The 16,195-nt window shown below is 41.8% G+C and overlaps 2 protein-coding genes across 2 annotated transcripts in view; one reads left to right on the top strand and one right to left on the bottom strand.

The window, feature by feature from the left end:
* LOC139383122 (FMR1-interacting protein NUFIP2-like) overlaps positions 1-5,247 on the bottom strand; it is a 38,526-nt gene extending 33,279 nt beyond the window's left edge. The window contains exons 1-2 of the mRNA XM_071127444.1: positions 5,185-5,247; positions 4,828-4,941 (exon numbers count right to left, since the gene is read on the bottom strand). The gene's annotated coding sequence lies outside the window, so the exon portion shown is untranslated. The remainder of the gene's footprint in view (positions 1-4,827; positions 4,942-5,184) is intronic.
* LOC139383123 (serine/threonine-protein kinase NLK) overlaps positions 1-16,195 on the top strand; it is an 86,131-nt gene that overhangs the window by 2,069 nt on the left and 67,867 nt on the right. The window lies entirely within an intron of this gene.

Below are 16,195 nucleotides of genomic sequence, written 5' to 3'. Positions count from 1 at the left end.
CTGTTTCTGGGCTCTGATCAAGGGGCCAGGGCTCTCAACCTGGCCATGTTCAAGGGCCTTAGTTTTGGAAATAGATTAGTTGGCCTATATTACCACATTGCACTCTTCACTTCTTTGAGGTACAGAGCACGTGTGAATTCTGGTGGGCCTTGAAGTTGCTACCTGTGCAAAACATTGTTATTACTACTACAGTATTACAGTAGCACTGTTATCACTCAGCAAATGTCCTGTGTGTCTCCGAATATGTCAGTGGTCAGTCATCTCTCACCCCAGTCAAACTCTACCTGCCTGTTTCTTTTCTCCCCTCTAAAAACAACCCAAACACTTCCTTAAGCTACCCTTTCTGTATTTGCCCATCTCAAGGGGCCATATAGGGTGACTCCATGCCAGTGGGAGTGGAAAATCATTTTGGGATCCCAGATTGTTCTGGCAATTCTCACATAAAAATGTTTGACAATGCTTTTAACGTTTGAATAATGATGAAAGTGGCCATTTTAGGCCCTTTTTTAAACCTATACGTGCCTCCTGTAAGACCTTATGACCTGTGAATCATACACGATACAGACAACGTCTAGTGTCATTATACTCCTTATAGTGTGTTTTAACATATGGATCATGTCTAGATTCTGAAATACACATTTTCATAAATGTATTAAACATTACAAATATTAATATGAATATCTCAAAACAGCCATTTTTGATTTGGTTCATTTTAAAACATATTGTTTGGAACAGTATACTCTACAAGTACATCACATTTCCAGAGTGGGCTCTGCTAATTCTGAAATTCTGATCAATGAGCACCACCAACACAGTGAATAGTAAATGTATTTAAATGGCACTCTCTCTTCTGGTGATTTGCTGAATGTGCAATCCTAAGGGATGGTTGTGATTGGTTAATGATCTATAATATCAATTTCTATCTATAAAATGGATCATATCATTAAAAGTACCAGAGAACCCACTCTGGAAATTGTATGCGTTTTGAAGAGTATATCGTTCCAAATAATGTCTAAAAAATAAGCAAAATCAAAAAGGGGAGTTTTCAGAGACTCATATTAATAGTTTTAATGTTGAATAATTGAATGTAAACGTGTATTTCAGAATCTAGACATAATCCATATTTTAGATCACACTATAATTATACCAAGATGTTGTCTGTATCATGTATGGTTCACGGATCATAAGTTCTTTGTTGGGTCATGGACTCTACAAGGTGTCAAGTGTTCCACAGGGATGCTGGCCCATGTTGACTCCATTGCTTCCCACAGTTGTGTCAAGTTGGCTGGATGTCCTTTGGGTGGTGGACCATTCTTGACACATTCTTGAAGCTGTTGAGCTTGAAAAACCCAGAAGCATTGTAGTGCTTGAGACACTCAAACAGGTGCGCCTGGCTCCTACTACCATACCCTGTTCAAAGGCACTTAAATCTTTTGGCTTGCCCATTCACCCTCTGAATGGCACACATACACAATCCAAATTGTCTCAAGGCTTTAAAATCCTTCTTTAACTTGTCTCATCCCCATCATCTACACTGATCGAAGTGGATTTAACTAGGGACATCAGTAAGGGATTATAGCTTTTACCTGGTCAGTCTATGTCATGGAAAGAACAGGCGTTCCTCATTTTTTGTACACTCAGTGTATATGTCTAAAAAGGGCCACTTTCATCATGATTTTAAAAATAAAATGTGTTGTACAAATGTAAAAAGCATTTCAAACATCCTTCCTCCCAATTCTGTTTCTATGTGAGAATTGCCTGAATAATCTGAGATTCCGAAAATATTTTCTTCTGGCATGGAATCGTCCTATAGGTATTTAAGCAATATGTTGTTGGCCACCTAGTCTTCCAATGGACCTAGAGAACCTTTCACCCTATTGCTTACTCTCCTCTGATCTGAAAACAATCACGTGACAAAGGGACTGGGCATATATAGGATCTCTGGCTGGGTTTATGTTTGGAGTCGCAGGGTGAGGAGGTCTGCTTGTTGTATTCTTTTTGCTGTGCACACCATTGGTCAGGGTCACCATCTTCCTCCTTCTCCTCTTCCTGCTCCTCCTCTTCAGTGCATCCCCAGCAACACTAGACCCACCCCGCTACGACTGCCTCTGTAATCTTAGCCTGACCTTTCCTCAAAATCACTTCCTGTTGCTCGTTGTCTGATTTTTAATCTGCACCGCTGCTGCCCGCCTGGATATTTATAGCTCGGCACTCACTGAAGGCACAGAGGTTTTTAGGAGCTTGCCACTCCCTCCCAGAGACCCATCCAGCTGAGCTCTCTAGGCCTCTCATTTGAAAAACAAACTTCCACTCAGACTCAGTCCAATGTGGTTTCAGCACTAAATATGAATCTTGAAAATACAGTTTCAGAATGAGGAGGGTGTTTTCAAAGCTTGGTGTGAGGTTTAGTTTGAACTGGCAAACGTCAACAATTTAATGGTTTTCTATTGGTTAAATTCCAATTATTAATGAATCATTGCACTATGTCAGTTTTCCAGCCAGGTGTTCAAGGAATGGTAGTGTTTATTTAAGTTATATTTGTCCTAAAAATCTATAGAAACTGACTATATAGGCTGCATGTGAGCAGACCAACACCAGTGCTGGTCTGGCAGTCACATGATCAGGGATATCCCGAAGCAGTGGTGGCTCCCTTCAACACCATGTTAGAAGTCTGGTTAAAGGCATAAGTAACTGCATGGCTATCCATTCCAGACCAGTGCCAAAATACGGGGCAGGAAACCTGCAAAGGGGGGCTATTAGTTATCAGTGGACCATCTCTCTCGGAGTGCCCTCCAGTGCAGTAAGTGCTCAGCGATGCGTGCAGCTGTGAAACGTGGAGTAAATTGGCTTTGCCCTGGCATTAGAGAGCTTGTGTCATGTGCTCAACTGCATACAGTCCAGATGGAATTTGGCTTCTCAGGTTAAATTTTAATTCCTTTGGCTATCTCTCATTAACTGTACGCTTAAGCCAAGGGCTCTAAAACTGACAGCACATGGCGGTGTAGCCAATCCCTTCCTACGGGCAAGGAGAGTATTTTGTCTTGCATTGAGTGTTTATCCATTAGTTAGGTTATTCATGTCATGACTCATGCATGTTGCAAACTTCAAGACTTTTGGACAAACATGTTCATTACATTCATGAATTCTAAAGTCATGAAAATAATTATAGATGGTTTATAAATGTCATGGAAACATCAGTAATGAAAAACAATGATTCATATGGGCAGATGCAGAAATTAATTTAGAAAAACAACAAAGGTCATCAGCAACACATGATTGAGAGTCAAATCTCTTTTCCAATAGTTGTCCTGTAGATTTGGAAGCAAAGAATCTTAGTTACATAATGGTTGGGAATTATTATTTGTGGTGGGCGAGGGAGAGGTTGTTATTGTAAAGTGGGGCCGGGCCGACTTCACGAAGATGATCAGTAAAATCTTTATTTAGAAATGAATTTCAAACTCATTCACTGCCTGTGTTCTTTTAACTCTAGAAAAGGGAAAACATTTTATTTGCAGAAAAAAACATGTATTCATCCCTTTGGAAATCAAAATCCCAGTAGTTTTCAACCACCTTTCTTTCACCTATCCTGTGTTTTCAGATCAGTGTACAAAAGGAGATTAGGTTAGCAACCTATAAAAGAACACCTGTTGAGAAGCTGGCTCCACTCTGCTTCCGTCCGTCTGTCCGTCTGTCCGTCCGTCCGTCCTGGACCCAGCTGATCTCTCTCTACGTCTCAACCAAACTTTACTCTAAAGTCCTACGGGTATTTGTTGTTATCAAAGCAATTACAAAACCATACAATTTGCTTCTGTGAATAACATAGTTGTAAGTAGCATTAGATATTGGTAACATTTAGAATAAAATCATGTTTTTGTGACTGTCAACAAAGGACAGTAGAGCTTGTAGAACATGTCTGTCTTCATATTTTGTGCAGGAGGTGCTGTTTGTTAGGAATGTCCTTTGTCGTTTCATTGCTTATTAATGCAAGAGACTGTTGTTTGGTTAGCATTGTTTCTGTAATGTTTCCTTTCGGTTACTGGCCCAACGCTCTAACCACTAGGCTACCTGCCTCCGCTACACTCTAACCACCAGGCTACCTGCCTCCGCTACACTCTAACTACCAGGCTACCTGCCTCCTCTACACTCTAACCATTAGGCTACCTGCCTCCTCTACACTCTAACCACTAGGCTACCTGCCTCCGCTACACTCTAACCACCAGGCTACCTGCCTCCGCTACACTCTAACTACCAGGCTACCTGCCTCCTCTACACTCTAACCATTAGGCTACCTGCCTCCTCTACACTCTAACCACCAGGCTACCTGCCTCCTCTACACTCTAACCACCAGGCTACCTGCCTCCTCTACACTCTAACCACCAGGCTACCTGCCTCCTCTACACTCTAACCACTAGGCTACCTGCCTCCTCTACACTCTAACCACTAGGCTACCTGCCTCCTCTACACTCTAACCACCAGGCTACCTGCCTCCTCTACACTCTAACCACTAGGCTACCTGCCTCCTCTACACTCTAACCACTAGGCTACCTGCCTCCTCTACACTCTAACCACTAGGCTACCTACCTCCTCTACACTCTAACCACTAGGCTACCTACCTCCTCTACACTCTAACCACCAGGCTACCTGCCTCCTCTACACTCTAACCACCAGGCTACCTGCCGCCCCATGGGCCTTCCTGTGCTCTTTCAGAAAGTTGCAGGGAAATATCTAACCACCGATGCATTGTGTTCATGTCTTATGATTAACTTGGTCAAATTTTATGAATTTTCGAATAAGTTCAATACATTTAGTTGATTTCTCTTGCCTTACCCCGTCAGACACATTGGCCTCTGTGACCTGCATTGAGATGTTGATCAAAAACTGGTCAGATCACTCTCCCAGAAGTCTTTGCAGGGCAGGTGATATAGGTTTAACCTACAAACGCTGTTGAATGAGTTTAAGAGAAGCATTAGGAGGTGAATGACAATCAATGAAGGATTAATGATGACATCAGTTAATTTAACTGTTTATTTGTTAACATTCAGGTACAATACCTGGGTAAATAAGAGACTAAGTGTATCAAAATATTAGAACACTCAAACGAATACATTGTTGAAAACCTTATTATATCAACCTTTAAGAAAAAGCTAGTCTTGCCTGCAGTTAGTTATTTCATAGTAAAGCCACCTTATTCAGGACACACTGTGTAGCTCGTCTCTGACTGGGCTTCTGGTAATCCACACGTTATCCAACGGCGCTGATTCCAGGGCTGACATGAAGGGAGTGCTGCATTTACAGTGACCTTTGACCTTCTGTTACTCACAATGACCCTTGCACAGCACACCACCATACCTGCAGCTCAATATCAACTTTAAAGTTCACCAACACAGCATCATCATTTCAAAGGTTGTGTGTATCTAGTTGTGTCCTAGTCAAAAACAAAACACCCCTTTCCCCTTACAGATGACCTACGTTAGCCATTGACTTGCCAGCCTCATTCACTGTAATGTCTTTGTTTTTTGGGATAATTATGAAGCCGGTAGACTGGCTGCCTGAGGCTTGGAGTACCTTGAGCATGAAAGGCTCTCAGACAGCCTGTTCTCTCTACAGTAGCAGCAGCCGTGGCAGTCAGAAGCAGCTCTTATGAGGCCTGCGTTTGGCAGATGCACAGACTGAGAACAGCGGCAAGCGCAGGGCTTACCTTTTGAAGTACTGCTGGGGTGGATGGAGGGAAATACTGTAATGGATGTATGCTTGTTTAACCTTAGTCAGTCACCTGCGACTGGCAGCTTATCCCAGGCCTCGTTGACCCTGTCCACAGCTCCAGACTTCATAACAGCAATCAACAGCTGTTTCAGAATGTTCCTAGTAGGGCAGAGGGGGTCCAGATTGGGGTGGTCATGTAACTAGGGGGTTTGGCTTCTATAAACAACATGCCGCTCAAATCAAATTTAAAAACAACTCTCTCCATGTTTGTTTGCTTGGTTTGTCCGTTTCTCAGCCAAGATCGGCTAAAGAGAAAGAAGCCTCACAACCGAGAGAACACACTGTCTGATGTCAGGTGTCGTGTGTGAATGTTTTGTAATCGGAGCAATTGGTCGGCCCTAGTTTGTATTTTTTTTCAAATGTAATTGTTGAGGATGAAGCAGAACTCAAATGAATGTTAAAATACTAAATCAGAGAGTCTCTAGCTTTGCTAAAGCAGGGATGACAAATACTTGACACAATGTCCCTCTCATCCTGGGAAAATTAACGTGTTAATTAAAAATGCACTGCCAAAGACGACATCTTGATTTAAAGGCCTGGCACTTAACACATTCCTCATGTTTATTTTTAGCTTCTCTAGTAGTCGCTGCATTTGGTTGTGAGCACATTTCCCATCGGCCTCCTCGGGACTCCTATGCTGAGAATAGGGATCTAGGGATTCATATTTACCTGCAAATCAACTGTTCTTACTGGTTTGTTACAGACAGAGGTTCCTCCGTGCCCCATATGTCCCTCTTGTAGTCACTCTAGACTCTTCCACACATAAACCTGTCTTCACATTAGAGGTCGACCGACTATGATTTTTCAACACCGATACCGATTATTGAAAGTCCAAAAAAGCCGATTTTATTTTAAAATTGTTTTTAATTTTTACAATTTCTATTTAAATTATTTTATTTATTTATTTGTAATAATGACAATTACAACAATACTGAATGAACACTTTTATTTTAACTTAATATAATGCATAAATCAAATCAATTTAGCCTTAAATAAATAATGAAACATGTTCAATTTGGTTTAATAAATAAATAATTTTAAGAAAGGCATTGATGTTTATGTTTAGGTACATTCGTGCAACGATTATGCTTTTTCGCACATGCGCTTTTGTTAAATCATCCCGTTTGGCGAAGTTGGCTGTCTTTGTTAGGAAGAAATAGTCTTCACAGTTCGCAACGAGCCAGGCGGCCCAAACTGCTGCATATACGCTGATTCTGTTGCACAGAACGCAAGAGAAGTGACACAATTTCCCTAGTTAAAAGAAATTAATGTTAGCAGGCAATATTAACTAAATTTGCAGGTTTAAAGATATATACTTGTGTATTGATTTTAAGAAAGGCGTTGATGTTTATGGTTAGGTACACATTGGTGCAACGACAGTGCATTTTTCGCGAATGCGCTTGTTAAATCACCCGTTTGGCGAAGAAGGCTATGATTCAATGATAAATTAACAGGCACCGCATCGATTATATGCAACGCAGGACAAGCTAGATAACTACACATGGTTGATTATATTACTAGTTTAACTAGTGATTATGTTAAGATTGATTGTTTTTTATACGATATCTTTAATGCTAGCTAGCACCTTACCTTGCTGCACTCGCATAACAGGTAGTCAGCCTGCCACGCAGTCTCCTTGTGGAGTGCAATGTAATCGGCCATGATCGGTGTCCAAAAATGCAGATTACAGATTGTTATGACAACTTGAAATTAGCCCTAATTAATCGGCCATTCTGGTTAATCGGTCTACCTCTACTTCACATACAGCAAAACGTACCAGCTGTGGTCACCTCTGGTGACCAGCTGGCGTGACTCAGTGTTTGGTTGTCACTTGTGGAATTTCCATGGAGGAGGGCCGGGAATGCCCATGACTAACGTGCCAGCTTAGCCCAGTGTGCTCTGTGATCCATGCATGCTAGAGCTAAAGTAATACTTATATCCCTGGACATTGGCCCACTGTACGGAGGGAGAGGGAGAGGTAGAGACTTTGCTGATTACAGCATCCTGAGGAGATGGGCAGATAAGGCCATCAATTTAGAAGGCTATGAGGAACAGGAAGAGGAAGAGGGGTGCCTAGCGTCTAAGGGTGTTTTCACATATAGTCTTTTAAAATAACTAATCTCAGTCCTCTTGAAAGTGAACAAATTTGGGGTGAAAAAAAGTTAAATAAATCAGTTCTCGTGGTATTCACACTACCCTTGCCTTTGAATGAGGACTCCTCTCTTTTGCCAGATCACTTTAAGAAAATGTTGCCCTACTCCTTTCTATTCACATTACTATGTTTACATCATTCAGGACAAGTCATACCATTTAGGAAGCTAGTAGATTGCATTTAGTTAACACGATAATACATAATTATAATCCAAATATAATATTTACATGTAAATATTACTTGTAACAGGATAAATAGCCGAAGAAAACTGCAGATTGAATAATGCTATAATTGAAAAGTACACTCAATGTAGGCTATTGCAGCTTTAAGAGCTTGCATTGATGTTGTACCCCTATGATGTGGTTCTCACCAAATATGTTGTCGTTTTCTCACATTATTTAAACCACGCAATCAAATAAATAGCTGATGAAGCTCCTTCGTAGCTATAGATCACATGTCGCAAACAAATAATCTAAACATTGTGTCAGTACAAACCTTTTTTGGAATATCTGTGCATCCTTGACAATAGCTACTCAATGTTCAAAAACAGCACGTTTTTATGCCAACCTGCCTGCACATCTTCTCTCGTTTGGCACCAATGCTAAGGGTTATGGCAAGGAAACAGTGTTGCATTAGGCTAGTGTGTGGTGCTGGAATAATGGCAAGCAATCCTGGAGAGCTTTGTGTTCACGTAGCACTAAAAAACGTAATCGGACTGCGGACATCAAGCAAATCAAACTCAGACCACCTCATAGGGAGGGTTCGGTTCGCTTCAGGGGCTCTTTTGAGGGGTCTGACTGCCTTTTGGAGTGTTCACACTGCACAAAAAATTAAGCGAACCTCACGAAGTTCACAGAAATTGTCTGAAAGCATCTTAAATTACCAAAACTTTCTAACCTCCTTTTCCATAAACACACATGTTTTTTTCCCTGTCCTCTCAGAGCAGAGAGGGGAGGTGTCTATGAAGAAAAATATGTTTGCAGGCATTCTCAGTAGAACCTCCCCCTAGACTCCTGCGTGACAGCATTTGATTGCCTCTCTGTGACAGTGTTGTCGTCCTCGTACTCTTCCCGCTTCTACCACTACAGTCCCTCCCGGGGCGGCACGGACACATTTTTTAAAGCATTATCTGGCTCCATAAGTGTCTCAATACAGGAAACGGTGCAAATAGTCATTCATTTAAGTGTTTTTTTTAAGAATAATTATTGAATCTGAATGAAGCTCTAAACAATTATGCTCAATTCTCTGTAGCAATAGGCCACATTAGCTAGTGTTTGTCAATTGAGACCAACTGGCAGTTAATAATGTCCACTGTGCTGCTAGTAAAGTTCTATTATACTTGAAATGCCAGTTGGGCAATACTTCTTGCATATGAGTTGTATGCTCATTGAACTTTGTTGCTTTTATGGATTTTGTCTTGTTGTTTTTTGTCCTATGTTGCTCTGTCGGTATGCTACGTCTTGCTTGTCCTATGTTGCTCTGTCTGTATGCTATATCTTGCTTGTCCTATGTTGCTCTGCGTGTGCTCACTGCTCAATGATTGTCTATATTGTAATTGTTTTTAATAACTTGCTCAGGGATTGCGGTTGAAAATTAGCCAGCTGGTTAAAACCGGCACCTTTACCGAAACGTTGATTAATGTGCACTGCCCCTGCAAAAATAAAATAAACTCAATCATAGCTTTTTAGTGATGCATTGAAAGAAGAATGGGTAACACTTGGGCTTGAAATTCTTATTATAACTATGCAGTAACATTGTAGTATTAACATATACAGTACTTACATATTAACATATTATTAACATATACAATACATATACAATACAGTACTTTAGTAATTGCATTTTTGTTACAACAGGAACAGTGACTGCTACTTATACCATTTGCATAACTCAAATTACGGTAGCTTATATTGCGATGAAAGTAAAAAAAATCACTAGCATAACATTTGCTAATAATATGGTACTTTAAAATGCATTTATAAACTGGTGTTTCAAATAATTTGCGTGACAAATTCTATCCTCTATGTTCAGTTGTCAAAGTAAATTCATTCAAATTGTATTGCTTTATGTGCTTTAAAGTTGAATTTTCTTACTTTTAAATTGCCTCTTGAAACTAATGGTGATGCAGTAAAGTGCATGTGGATATTTCACACTTCCCACAAATCAAGGAGGGGGGGTTTCTCCTAGCCTGAATGGCCTAGAGCAATCAGAACTGCAGATATCAGAGAATCAGGTGTCCTTTGAGAATCTATTCAACTGTTGAATGTGTTTTGGCAGGACGGTCCCAAAATCAGGGGACCATGTTCAAAACAAGCGAATTTCACTTTAACAAGTTATCATCAGCATAGTACTCAGTGCATCTTCTCTTCCCCCCCAGACTGTAATCCTGAACCCTTTCCTCTACTGTTGATAAACCATGACGAACCATACAATGGTTTGATGTAGTTTCCTTTTACCTAATCTGCAAGGTAGTGTCATCAACAGCCAGAGGTTTTGACACAGATGCAGCAGTTGGCTAGCATTTACTGTGACTTGTTTTCCGTAGAGTGGGAAAGCTTTTTTTCTGGGTGGCTAGCCTGAGATGTAACGGGTGGCTTGGCTTTTGGGTTGGTAAGGGGGACCTTGGGTGTGTCTGCTGCTGTAGGCCGTGCTATCTGTGTGTAACACCTTCCGCTTGGCACAGTCCAGGCTGCCACTCACCACTACCTGCTGACGTCAAGTAAAGGGCTGCCCTGGAGAGATCACACGGTGAACTGCATGGACCGGTATCTCGCTCTCAATTAGCCCGGCTAACTTTCAGCTAGAGTGTGTGTTCCCTCCACAGCTTCTTCACCCAGGTTGTTGCTGACTCGGGGTCTCCGCAACTAACACAATAATCAATCATGTCCTTCAGAGCAGCAGCTGCACTGGATGTAATTGTTCCTTTTCTGCCATTAATGTTGATTTTGTTTTCCTTGTAGTGGGCATAGTTTTTCTTGTGGCTGCTACCTAGTTTCCTTCAGCATTACTGACAAGCTTATGTCCTTCCTAGCCAGCCAGCCAGCCAAGCACATCCCTCTCCCAATGATCCTCCTTTGTTAGGCGGCAACCATATGGTTGGCTCCCTGATCCTATTTGAAAGGGTTTACCATGGGGGGTAGTGTGTGTGTGTGTGTGTGTGTGTAGCTGGCTGAGAGGGCTTCTCTCTGCTAATGACCCAGGATTGCCCTTCTGCCCCTGGCTGTACTGAGCTTCTGCTACAGCAGCCTCTTCACCTTATAGAGCCTAGGCTGGTTGAGCCCCAGTGGCCCTTGCTAGCTAAAGAGCAGGACTGACACCAGGGGCACATACATATTTTTAAACTCTGTAACCCCACCATAATACCATGCAGTACAGTTAATGGGGCCTCTTATTCCTACATTACCAAGAGCTTCTTCTATGTCAGAGAACAGGTAAAGAAGGCAGGAGAAGCAGGCTGAATGTACTGTGCTGGGTGTGTAAGCAGTACACTAACAGAACAGAGGGAAGAGGCAGGTGCTCAAACCTCTGTGTCTACAGGGAACTTCACAAGTGTCTGCTGTGTTTTCTTCCTCTATTGTACTTTGAAGAGAGATGAAATAAAATATTTGATTTCTGTTGGAAGAGAAAAGAAGCGGTTATAGAGAATCATCCACTTTACAGACACACACACACTTTGCAGCATACAGGCAGGCTGGCACTCCACTGTGTGCCTGTGTTTTTCATTGTGAGCCAGGAGGGACACGAGTTGTGCTATAAACCATTATCTGCTATCTTTCCCCTGGGCCTCCACTGTCTATGGCTGATTGATCCTGACATAGCTGCTGCGGTGCACTGTGTGTGTGTGTGTGTGTGTGTGTGTGTGTGTGTTAAAATGTGTGTGCACTGGTATCTGCATTTATTATTCTGTGATTATTTGTGCGTCAGTGTGTGTGAATGTATAAGAGTGTGTCGTTGTGTTCAATATTCTGTCTGTGTGGACGTGTTTAACTATTCTTCTAGGGACCAGAAGTCCCCACAAGAATAGTGAACAAACAAACATTTGACCTACTGGGGACATTTTGTTAGTCCCCACAAGGTCAAATTGTATTTTTAGGGTTAGAATTAGGGTTAGGAGCTAGGGTTAAGTTAAGAGTACGGGTTAGGTTTAGGGGTTAGGGAAATTAGGATTTTGAATGGGACTGAATTGTGTGTCCCCACAAGGTTAGCTGTACAAACTGTTTGTGTGTATAGCTCCTGTTCTTTAGTGTTTCGTGCCTGGAGGGATTTGCTAATATTAGCCTGTACGTTCATTAACATTTCTAATTAACACAATTCCATTATTTTTGGGAAGAACAAGGGGATGATGTCACAGGCAGTTGATGTATTAGAAGATGAGTGAGGCAACTGTGGGAGAATGGCAACAAAAACATGAGAGAGTTTACCTCAGTCCTCTCACTTGAACATCTAATCCAATTACATAACAAAATGCCCTCAGTCCATTTCAAGCCTCTCAAATTCAAATGGCTTCTTTGGGACTGTGATAGCATGAACACATCAATTTGTCAACGGAAATGAACTGACCTTGTTTAACACCCAGCAAATGGGAATCCAATGTGGCATAAGATGGCTGCCATACGCATTGTATGGCGCTTTAAATCAATCGTCATCCAATCAACCTGGATCCTATCATTGAAAAGAGCCAGGGACCCAATCAACTGGTCAAAAGATGAAACCGAGCTAACATTTAAGCTGCCGCTTGTCCAAGGGAAAATAAATACCTTGAGACTGGTGTACAAACATGTTTGATGGGTCATAGTTGATGTGAGGGGAAGTCCAGTAACAAGCAGTGAGACACTGTAGATGTTGATCGAGCTATCCATCAGAACAGCTGTCAGTATAGTTGTCCCAGCTTCAGGAAAACAGGACATCCAGTCAGTCATGTTCTGTTTTGAAACAGCAGTTGGTGTCACCCCTTAGCAATGTAAAGAAAGTGTCAAAGCAGAATTCAGGTCTTGTGAGTGGGTACTTTATTTTGCGAGCATTCTGTGCGACTTCCGGCGTGGATTATTAACTGTGAACACTGAGGCTGTACTCACTTTGTTACCGTTTCAGAAAGTGGTCAATAGGCTATTGTGGCTATTTAAGCATAATGTAGGCCTATCAACAAAACCAATGAAACAAATTCCATAACATTTCCACATGGATACAGAGCATTTGGAAAGTATTCAGACCCTTGACTTTTTCCACATTTTTTTTAACGTTACAACATTATTCTAAAATGGATTAAATTGTAGTTTTTTTTCCTTATCAATCTACACACAATATACCACATTTTAGAAATGTTTTAAATGTTTTTTTAAAATAAAAAACATATCAAAATTACATAAGTATTCAGACCCTCTACTTAGTACTTTGTTGAAGCACCTTTGGCAGTGATTACAGGCTTTGCACACCTGTATTTTGGGGAATTTTTCCCATTTTTCTCTGCAGATCCTCTCAAGCTCTTTCAGATTGGACAGCATGATGCTGCCACCACGCTTCATCGTAGGGATGGGGCCAGGTTTCCCCTAGATGTGACACTTGGCGTTCAGGCCAAAGAGTTCAATCTTGGTTTCATCAGACCAGAAAATCTTGTTTCTCATGGTCTAAGATGCCATTCCCGACTAAGGCTCTTTCCCCCCGATTGCTCAGTTTGGCCCGGTGGCCTGCTCTAGAACGAGTCTTGGTGGTTCCAAACTTCCATTTAAGAATGATGGAGGCCACTGTGTTCTTGGGGACCTTCAATGCTTTATAATGTTTTGGTACCCTTGCCCAGATCTTGCCTAGACACAATCCTGTCTCGGAGCTCTACAGACAGTTCCTTAAACCTCATGGCTTGGTTTTTGCTCTGACATGCACTGTCAACTGTGGGGCCTTAATCTGTGCTTTTCTGAATCATGTCAAATCATTTGAATTTACCACAGGTGGACTCCAATCAAGTTGTAGAATCATCTCAAGGATGATCAATGGAAACGGTATGCATCTGAGCTAAATTTCGAGTCTCATAGCAAAAGGTCTGACTACTGATGTAAATAAGGTATTTTTGTTTTTAATCAAATGTGTCATTATGCGGTATTATGTGTAGATTGAGGAATATTTTTATTTAATACATTTTAGAATAAGGCTGTAATGTAAAGGGGTCTGAATACTTTACAAATGCACTGTACAATATGTACAAGTTTTGTGCTCTTTTCAGAAGCAATCACTCCCGCATTACTGACCAAAATTAGTTATAAACAATGTAGTAAAGAATATCAACAAATGTGCACACGCGGCTACTCAAATCAAATTTATTTATATAGCCCTTCGTACATCAGCTGATCTCTCAAAGTGCTGTACAGAAACCCAGCCTAAAACCCCAAACAGCAAGCAATGCAGGTGTAGAAGCACGGTGGCTAGGAAAAACTACCTAGAAAGGCCAAAACCTAGAGAGGAACCAGGCTATGAGGGGTGGCCAGTCCTCTTCTGGCTGTGCCGGGTGGAGATTATAACAGAACATGGCCAAGATGTTCAAATGTTCATAAATGACCAGCATGGTCGAATAATAATAAGGCAGAACAGTTGAAACTGGAGCAGCAGCACAGCCAGGTGGACTGGGGACAGCAAGGAGTCATCATGTCAGGTAGTCCTGAGGCATGGTCCTAGGGCTCAGGTCCTCCTCCTCCGAGAGAGAATTAGAGAGAGCACACTTAAATTCACACAGGACACCGAATAGGACAGGAGAAGTACTCCAGATATAACAAACTGACCCTAGCCTCCCGACACAAACTACTGCAGCATAAATACTGGAGGCTGAGACAGGAGGGGTCAGGAGACACTGTGGCCCCATCCGAGGACACACCCGGACAGGGCCAAACAGGAACACAACTCTGGTTAGTGATCTCAAGTGCGCATATAGGCTTCTCTCCCCGAAACCCGAAAAACACTTGTGCCTGTGAAATATAATAATAGAATAAAAGCCAATTTACGGTTGATCCTTTAATGTGGTTCTGAGGCTCCGTACAGGTGACGCAATCGCGGAGTCTCCGGAGGTCTGCAGAGGCCAAATCAAGCGCTGTACGAAGATGCCGTGTGCCTTCCAAATTTTGTAACAATGCGGGGGGCTCCATATAACTCTATAGGTCCGCACTGACATGATCTGTTGACTGTAGGTGGTGGCGGTACGTCCTGTATAAACACAAACTCCCTTCCTTGATAACTTCCTTCACAACAGTTCTGCTATGCTCCGCGAAATGGAAGAAGTATGAATGCCCTGACTTCTGCAGAGGCGGCATCACAGTAAATGCTGTACCGCCAATGCAGATGCTGGATCGACCAAGCTGCTAGCGCATACGACGTTCTCCTCAGCCTACAACAAAATCACCAACTCAGTCTAGAAGTGAGATTTAGTTTGTTGTGTTGAAAGGGGCTTATGTAGATTCAATACCCATTTCCACTGTAGAGGTAAAATATGATCTGTTTAAAGCCAGAAAGATAGTGTACATTTTAGAGAAATTCAGTCTTGTGCGTCTCTGCGCGGGCTGGCAATTCTTCTGCATAGCATGCAGTTTAGAGGGAATATTTCTCCCTAGTACGGTGGAATATTCATATGTATGAAAATTCATTAAGAACTAGTCAGTTGTATAATGCCTCTCTCAATGTGATAACTGAACTGCTTTAATAAGAGAGTGAGAGAGGGCTTTTTGTTTTAGCACATATTTGCAGCACATACAGTATCAATTCTACCACGTCCACTTGCAATCCCCCCTGCCATCCATTACCCCCATGCCTTCCAGGCTAGCCCAAGCCACAGCAGCCATGCATCCTCACTGATAGTGGTTGAGCCAATATGAATTAGGCAGGGGATTGGAGGCCTTTTATAATAGGGAATTGCTGTGTGCTATCAACAACCCCTGATCCATCTCCAACACTCAAGTGCTGCTAACATGCTCAAACAACCACCATAAAGATTAAAGGCTACTGCCACGAACACAGTAATAAAGTTCTGAGGCTTGACAGACACATCCCATTTCTTCTACTGACCCCACACAAACACACACACACAAGCATGCACACACACATGTACACTACCGGTCAAAAGTTTTAGAACACCTACTCATTGAAGGGTTTTTCTTTATTTTAGCTATTTTCTAGATTGTAGAATAATAGTGATGACAAACTATGAAATAACACATATGGAGTCATGTAGTAACCCCAAAAAGTGTTAAACAAAACAAAATATTCTTAAATAGTCATCCTTTGCCTTGATGACAGCTTTGCACA

This window comes from Oncorhynchus clarkii, chromosome 24, assembly GCF_045791955.1.
Source record: "Oncorhynchus clarkii lewisi isolate Uvic-CL-2024 chromosome 24, UVic_Ocla_1.0, whole genome shotgun sequence".
NCBI classification, from domain to species: domain Eukaryota; kingdom Metazoa; phylum Chordata; class Actinopteri; order Salmoniformes; family Salmonidae; genus Oncorhynchus; species Oncorhynchus clarkii.
Note: the sequence above shows the minus strand (reverse complement) of the source record. Positions and strands in the feature narration are given on the sequence as shown.